The sequence below is a fragment of the Alosa pseudoharengus genome, unplaced genomic scaffold (genome assembly GCF_046254945.1).
Source record: "Alosa pseudoharengus isolate Yale_2024_CS ecotype anadromous, Long Island Sound unplaced genomic scaffold, YU_APseudo_1.1 YU_APseudo_1.1_scf_14, whole genome shotgun sequence".
NCBI classification, from domain to species: Eukaryota; Metazoa; Chordata; class Actinopteri; order Clupeiformes; family Clupeidae; genus Alosa; species Alosa pseudoharengus.
In genome coordinates this window covers 133,660-143,163 of record NW_027468609.1, presented here as the reverse complement: position 1 = coordinate 143,163, position 9,504 = coordinate 133,660, and positions in this window count along the sequence as shown.

Sequence of the window (9,504 nt, the reverse complement as noted above, 5' to 3'; positions counted from 1 at the left end):
TTTTATTTACTCCATATGAACAAGAACCGAGAAAACCAAACAATCACGATTAAACAAGTGTAGAGTGTAGGCTGCCGCCATATCAGATCAGAGCGCTATGTGCGTAGCGCGCGCACACACAAGCACGCACACACACATACACATGCTGCATTAGGCCTACAACGTTACATTAATTATATTTATGGCGATAACAATAACAATATTTTTTTATTTCCCTTTTCTAGTTTACTATTTTTAACAATTTCAATGGGAAGGGTGGGCATCAGGGATGGAAATTAAATATTTTTTCTACCTGCCACTGTGGCTGGTGGATTCCAAAATCTACCAGCCACTCAACTTTTTTACCAGCCACTAGAGAAACGGCATGAAAATGTGATATCATGATTATAGTAGGCTACCCAAAATGATCACGGTAATCGGCATTATTGCAATATGACTAAAATGTGCTGAGTTTTGCCCTAAACCTGCCCTCCAAGCACAGTAGCAACAAAACTAAAGGTCAACAGAACCACATTCATATGCTATAGTGTCTTGTCATAAAAGTGGTGTGGCTCCTTTAAGACTCCGTTTGTGTGAGTTCTGGAGCATCCTATAATCCAACTTGATCTAACTATAGTGTACATCATCTGATTTAAATATGTACATGTATCAAGGCTATATTTAACATTTAGCATTTATGTTCTATTTGGCCCGTAATGAAATCATGCACTGAACAATTTAAGCACAGCTCAGCTTTAAGAAACGTAATATGCATGTTTAGCATTTTGTGAAACTACATTGGAAAAACTCTGGTTGTACAGTTATCTAGGCGATATTGTTAACATTTATTTTGTATTTGGCCTTATCATATATGACAAAAGCCTACGTTGGAGACCGTGTAGACATTTGCTTCAATTTCAAAACCGGATTACTCGCGAACGGCTATAACTTGTATTTGGGAATGCTTTACACCTTTGCGTTTTCAGTAAGTTCTGCTGTTTATTCTGATACGGTTTGTAATTTCTTTGAATGAAAAGTTTGTGAGATATTCCATCACGACGAATGGGTGTGGAGATGTCCGTCTGTCTGCCTCATAGGTCTAAATAGCAGCGTGTCGCGGGCCGGATTAAAATACCTAGGCCTACGGGCCAATTCAAAGATAACTATTTACGTGAGAATATTAGCCTGTGAAGATATAACGCAGATCCACAGATCTCACTAGATTTATGTCTATGCAGTCATCCTGAAATAATCTAGCAGTGGCACATGAAAGCATAGTGACAGTTTCTTAATGGTAGTGAAGTGAAAGTGAAGCGTTGCACCTATAGGCTATGCTGCGGTGGCGGCTCACTACGAGTTGTAGAACTTCAAATCAGCGCGTTTTACCCTTATAGGCTGGTAACGTTGGGCTACATGATCCCTACAGACACTCTTATTTTTAACCGTCAATAAGTATGAAAATTAAACCGGATCTGACTATTTGTGGTACGCTAGCTCTACCCGCCACAGTGGCTGGTAAGTTGACCAAGTTCACCCGCCAGCGCACAAAACTACCCGCATTTGGCGGGGGGCGGGTGGTTAATTTCCATCCCTGGTGGGCATGCTTCCGTGAACATAGCAAGTTAATTCTAGGAGGAATGCTGCATATGGCGACACAGAGATTTTTCTCCACGGTGCTGAGCCGACATCTGTATTTTGAGATGTCGTTTCATTTTGACAGGTTTTAAGCTCTCATTCGCCAGAACATCGCCGCAAATCACACTTTGTTCACCATTGTGGGTGGTCGAGGTTATCTTTAACTTGGCAAGTGAATGCATATTTCAGAAATTCTTTCTGATAAAGCCGACGCGCCGTTTGTTCTTTTTTATTCTCACCGGCCTGTAGACTTGTCCCATCTGAGGATCACGGAGGAGTAGACGCACTGGTAGATGGCACTTCCGAGCTTTTGTTCAATTTTTTAAGCAGCCACCTGTCCATTTTGGCTAGTAGGCTACCTATGTCTTTTGTTTTGTTTTACTTAAAATAGCGGGAACAAGTTGAGTTTGCATAGTGGGAGCAGATAGTTACATTGTTTCTATCAGCGGACCAGTAGCCCATAGGCTGAACCAGATCTCGTTGAAAGACGAAAACATTTCTCTCTCTTCTCTTAACTGCGTGTAAATAAGAAAAAGGCAGAAAAGGCCAATATTATTTTCCTTTGTTTCACCTAATAATAATTTCAGACTGAATACAGAAAATAATTGGTGACCCCACGGAAGTTTTTGGCGACCCCTAGTTTAAGAATCACTGCCTTATAAGAGGTTTAATGTGGGTCTAGAGAGCGCTTCAGACCACTACAACACACTTTGCACTGCAGGCTGACAGATCAGTGACCGTGACAGGGGGGAGGGTTGATCTTAATGTCACGCAAATGAGGACCATTGTGTCCCCCTCCCATGCAAATGCCCGTTGTGCAGTAAGGTGGTGCAAATGCCTGTTGTGCAGTAGGGTGGTGCAAATGTCCGTTGTGCAGTAGGGTGGTGCAGTAGGGTACCTCAACAAGCACAGGAGATGTACAATGAAGAGAGGGAAGGAATAGTGCAATATCAGTATAGTCTGAGGTTAAAGATTTAAATATAAATATAGTGCAAGGTAGTTCAGTGCAAAGATATTAACAAAGTTGTAAGATTGAAGTATTGGTTATCAGTTACAAAACTCAAACCTCGAAATCGGTATCGGCCCTCGGGTTAGCCAGATCGAGTTTGCCATCTTGTGAATAACCCGTTCTATGCCTTCTTGTGTATAGCCAGTTCTATGCCATTTTTGAAAAGTCGGTTCTATGCCATTTTGAATAGTCGGTTCTATGCCATGTTTTGAATAGTCGGTTCTATGCCATTTTTGGGGTGTGAGTGACAGAATGGGGCCTGGTTATGCAGTTCCTGCTTTCTGCACATCCATCTTGGGGAGTTGGAGACAATACCAAACAAACAGCAAATGCACCAGCACACACACAGCCACTAAGTGACTGCTACAACCAGTCATGCAGGATGCTATGAGCTAATCGTTTACCAACAGATAACACACTTACAACAAATACAGCCAAAGACAACACACATACTACACAACACAAAAAACACCTAAAAAGTGTACACATGCCCATATGCAGATACACACAAATGCACCCATACACACAAACCCACACATGCAGATGCACACAAACACCCATTTATGCAGATGCGCACAAACACACACACAGAAACACACACAGTGAAAATCCAGACCACACAGAAAACACACAAAAAGAACAGATCAACACTATGACACACACCAACATATATACACACCAACACATACACACACATATACACACACAAACCATCTCAGAAGGGTTTGATGCAGGAATGGCAGTATGATTCCATGAATTTGTGCTCTCCCACTCATTGAAACAGGGGTAGAGATGAAGCCTCCAGCTCAAATCCCCTGACCTGGGTGAGGATCTGAATTAGGATTAGAGCCTCACACACACACATGCACACAAGAGGATAGCATTCTCCTCTCGTCTCTCTGTGGTCTATACTTTTTGTCTCTTCTCTCTCTCCTCTCTTCTCTGTGGTCTATGCTTTTTGTCTCTCCTCTCTTCTCTGTGGTCTTTGCTTTTTGTCTCTTCTCTCTCTCCTCTCTTCTCTGTGGTCTATGCTTTTTGTCTTTCTCTCTCTTCTCTGCTTTTTGTCTCTTCTCTCTGTCCTCCTGACCCCTTGATGCGGAACTCCAAACCCACACATGCACGTGGAGCCTCTCACCCAGAGAGCCTTCACAGAACACAAACAGAATTCGGAACTCTGTTCGGAATGTTAATGAACCAGTTTCATAGCAACAGCAACAACACATTTACACAGACAGCAGCTAGGACAGATGGAACAGACCTAACCCTGACCTGGCCCTCATAACACAGCCCTGATCTAAAGCACATTCAAATTCACAAGCATGAATGTTCCTGAATGTTTGTAAACAGTTGTCTGTTTGCCTTGAGTTTTCTTTGAATGATTGCGAACAATTTGAGGAGGTAGTTCTCTGGGAACGTGCTGGGCTTGGACGGATGGTTACCGTTGAGATGGTTTCCAGAAAAAATGTTCACTGCGAATTTTCACCTCTGTTTGAGGAATTTGAACACACCTCTCTCATCCTCATGAACTGATTATTCATGACAAACTCCATAATCAGGCTCCACCTGCTGTGTGCAGTATTTAATATTCAGCCATTTCATTTCAGTCCTGATTGGAAAAGATCATTGAAAAGACTCCAAATAACAAATAAAAAATGTCTGCATTCCACAAAACATCCCACATTCAAAATTACTTTAATTAACAGAAGATGCTGCTCATCCCAGCATGGTGAACCGAAAAGCTTTAATTTTCGCATTTCAATTGGAAACGATTTGCACCCAGCATCAAGCACATAAGCCTCTCTCACATCCCAGTTCACTGGAGAGGATTTCCAAAGCACATGGTCCTGTTGGGTGTCTGCATGTGGAGTAGACTGTACAGGTGTGTGAAAACTAGAGATTAGATTAGAGATTAGATAAAGATTAGATTACCTTGACATAGGAGTTAACTAGAGTAAACTAGAGATTAAATTAGATATTAGATAGAGATTAGATTGGAGATTAGATAGAGATTAGATTACCTTGACATAGGAGTTAACTAGAATAAACTAGAGATTAAATTAGAGATTAGATTGGAGATTAGATTAGATTACCTTGACATAGGAGTTAACTAGAGTAAACTAGAGATTAAATTAGAGATTAGATAGAGATTAAATTAGAGATTAGATAGAGATAAGATTGGAGATTAGATTAGAGATTAGATAGAGATTAGATTACCTTGACATAGGAGTTAACTAGAGTAAACTAGAGATTAAATGAGAGATTAGATTAGAGATTAGATAGAGATTAGATTACCTTGACATAGGAGTTGCACGTGTCTCCCTGCTGGTCCACAACAAGGCCCTCGGCTTCCATAACTGATAAAACAAAAAGATGAAAGAGTGAAACACTACTCAGAGCCCTTATCAGGTCTGTGCAATCTGACCCGACCCATTCCAATCACAAGCTGAGTCTAGAACACAACTGGGTCTGAAGTGGAGTGCCATATTCACCCCAGGGCGGGGACAGATGTGTGCTGCACTCCAGAAACCTCAGATGTCAGATACAGTGGGTACTGGTTAAAAATTGACACTTCATTCACGATCAAGGTGATTCACGCAGCTGGGTGAACTGTAAGTACAACTGCAGCCGCTTAGGGGCAGCATAGTCCGCTGTGGCGTTCAGCAGTCTAACCAGACGGAGCGTTCGATAGCAAGGGCTGTGATTGGGCGAGTTTTCAGTGTGTTGTTTCTCTGGGGTTTTAGCAGCCCCTGCAACATGCTAGTCCACTGTAGCCTAGAGGCTTTGTACATAATTACAGTGCATGAAAATGCACTGTACTGTTCTTCCTACTTCTTCTTCTTATTATTATTCCGCTTACCACTTTTTCCGTAGTCAATTTCTCTTGAACAGTTTAACTTAGAAACTTCATTCAAACTTTGTAACGTAGGTCTTCAAACAGATCGGGTTGGTATGACTTTTCAACTTTGAAACTTTTATACTTTTTAAACTATTAAAGAAAAACTTTTTAAAAATCCCCATAGACTTAACATTGCCGATTATGACATCATAATACGTCCGTTAAGCAATTAGAATCCTATGGCAGGTGTTCAGGCTTTAAGCATACAATCTGGGTCAATTAAGACTACACATCCTATTCAACGGTTTCCTCTGCCCAAAACTGTTTCAAAATAAAAGTCCTCACTACAATAATCCACTGTTAAACAATGTAACCCATTAAACTACTGAACTTTTTACATTCAACTTTTAAACGGTCTACTTTTAAACTATCATTAAACTATCTATCTATTAAATTAGCTGTCTATCAACAACTTTTAAACTATCTACATTTAACTTTTAAACTTTTAAACTATATACATTCACTAGCTGTCTATCAACAACTTTTAACTTGTCATCAACTATGTCAACACTTTTCATCAACTATGACTCCTACCCACTGTAACTAGTTAGCATGGTTAACAAAGTTAGCATGCTAGTTAGCATTTTTAACAAAACTGCTAAAAATTATTAGCTAAGCTAGCTAAGTAACATAGTTAGCATGCTAGTTAGTATTTTTAGCAAAACTGCTAAAAATGATAAGCTAGGTTAGCTAAGTAACATTGTTAGCATGCTAACATGCTAGTTAGCATTTTTAACAAAACTGCTAAAAATGATTAGCTAGGTTAGCTAAGTAACATGGTTAACATAGTTAGCATGCTAGCATGTTAGCATGCTAGCTAGTTAGCATAACTGCTAGAAAATGTTAGTTAAGTTAGCTAAGTAACATGGTTAGCATGTTAGCATTGCTAACACTACTATAAAACATTAGCTAAGTAACTTGGTTAGCAGAATTAAAAATCTTAGCATAACTGCTAGCAAACATTAAAGCCGTACCAACTTTCAGTTATCGTCAAATATCTACCTATACACAGCCATTAAACTATTTTAATATCAACATTCATTACAATGCTAGAAAACGTTAGCTAAGTAACATGGTTAGCAGGTTAGCATTGCTAGCACTGCTATAAAACATTAGCTAAGTAGCATGGTTAGCATAGTTAAAAATCTTAGCATAACTGCTAGCAAACATTAGAGCCATTCCAACTTTCAGTTATCGTCAAATATCTACCTATACACAGCCATTAAACTATTTGAATATCAACATTCATTAAACTTCAAGTCTGTCAACAACTTTTAAACTATTTACCTTCAACTTTTAAACGGTCTACTTTTAAACTATCATTAAACTATCTATTAAACTAGCTGTCTATCAACAACTTTTAAACTATCTACTGTCTATCAACAACTTTTAAACTATCTACATTCAGATTTTAAACAGTCTACTTTTAAACTATCAACTTGTATTAAGCTATGCAACCACCATGTCTATCCTAGCATCACCGTAGTAACCATCTCTGTATTCACTATACATGATATTTTACATCACAACTTTAGAATTTCCATGCACTGGTAATTCCTTGGAATTGCATTTCTAGTTATTCTTATGCTTCTTATTCTTCTTCTTCTAACGCATTTAATGCAGCTTCAACCGTTTAACATGTAGATCTTACTTAGGACACCCGGGCAATATATTTTTCAACTTTGTAACTTTTATACTTTTTAAACTATTAATTAAAAACTATCCAAATTTCCCCATTGACTTAACATTACCCTTTATGACATCACAGCAATTAGAATCCTATGGCAGGTGTTCAGGCCACCTGTCCCAACTGCCATTCTGGCCCTATTAAGACTACACATCCTGTTCAACTGCTTCCTCTGCCAAAAACTGTTTCAAAATAAAAGTCCTCACTACAATATTTCACTGTAAAACAATTTAACCCTTCAAACTACTGACCTTTTTAACTGTTCAGCCATTGTAACTGTTACTTGTCATCAACTATCACTCCTACCCACTGTAGCTAGTTAGCATGGTTAGCTAAGTAACATGGTTAGCATAGTTAGCATGCTAGCGTGTTAACATGCTAGTTAGCATTTTTAGCAAAACTGCTAAAAATGATTAGCTAAGTTAGCTAAGTAACATGGTTAGCATAGTTAGCATGCTAGTTAGCATAACTACTAAAAATGATTAGCGAAGTTAGCTAAGTCACATGGTTAGCATAGTTAGCATGCTAGTTAGCATAACTGTTAAAAATGATTAGTGAAGTTAGCTAAGTCACATGGTTAACATAAATAGTATGTTATCATGCTAATTAGCATAGTTAGCATAACTACAAAAAATTATTAGCTAGGTTAGCTAAGTCATATGGTTAGCATAGTTAACATTTTAACATTGTTAGCATGCTAGTTAGCATAGTAACTTGGTTAACATTATTATCTTTAACATAGTTAGCATAACTGCTAGCAAACATTGGAGCCATTCCAACTGTTAGTTATCGTCAACGATCTGCCTAAATAATTTAACCATTTCAATTATCAACCTATTTAACTGTTTAGTCATTCCAACTATATTAAACCTTATCTACCAAGCAAATAATTTAACCATATGAACTCATCATATTTTTGCATTTTCATGCACTGTATTTCCTTCAGGAAATGCTTTTCTAGTTAAATACTCTTATTGTCATCATCAACGTCGCTGTAGGCTACTGCCTTTTCAGCGCCTTCTGCTTATGATGATTTGGTCTTTTGAATTCCTTTGGCCTTGTGATGTGGTTGTACATCAACGTGTCTCTTGCCGTTCCTTCATGTGTTCTATCACAATGCTGTCTGCCCTCATGGACAGTAGCTCCATGATGTCTGCATCTTTCCAGGTCGGAGATTTTCTGGACAGCACTATGCCACTCCATCATGACACTGGCATTTAAGTAAGATTTAACCACATGGACGCACGTAACGTCACCGACACACCCTCTCAGTAGGTGTGAATTTTAACCGCATGTTCTACGCTTCGCTCAGACACAGAACATTTGCATAATGTCCGGAGGAAATACTAGCAGCAGTAGGGGGAGCAGTAGAACAACCGGCTAAGTTTGGACTTCCATATGACGGTTTATGTTGTTCAGATATATGGCCCCACCCTTTTAACATCAGCAGAACCTCCGGTCTTACACGTATGTCTGAAAGCCCTAAGAGTTGGATAAGAGGATACATATCCTTTTCTTCTCTTTGTAGTCTGACACTGTTAGCCTAGCTTAGCATGACTTAGATAAGGATACATATCCTTTTCTTCTCTTTGTGGTCTGACACTGTTAGCATAACTTACTGGAAGTAGTTTACACTAGTTAGCCTATAATTCTAGAATTATATAAATAGCCTATATTAGGACAATCAAACAGTGCTTTGTCCTCACCCTCCACTTCACCTTTTTCAGGGGTTGGTGTTTCTTATTTCTTGTCCTGGTTATTAATACACTAATGTTACACTGTACAGCCAGGTTACCTAACCCTAGCCAGACATAACCACTGGTTGTGTGACTTACTATGAACAACAAGGCGTCCATTTTCTGAGGAGATGAACAGTTTCAGCTGCCCTGTGGACACAACAATGGGAAAGGCCAGATATGAGAGAGAAAAATAAAATATGTGCAGTCAACATATACAGTATTTAGATACTAATAGCCTGTGTTAAATACTAAATACCCTGTGATTAAAGTCAAAACAAAATGATTTAGTATTAGGGCCACACATGAAGAAAAAATATATATTTGCCATGACGAGATTAAACTTGACATGTTGACATTAAACTCGAAATTTTGAGATTAAAGTTGATATATAATGTCGAGATCTCGACATTTCCTCTTCATTCTCGAGATTCAAAACTAGTTAGTAGCCTATAGTTGTTGCTAAACCCGATTCTGAATCGGTTCACCAAATCACAATTTCACCAAATCATCTAGGCTACACAGAGCGTCGTCGGCCACCTGAGTCTGAGACTGAGTGTCA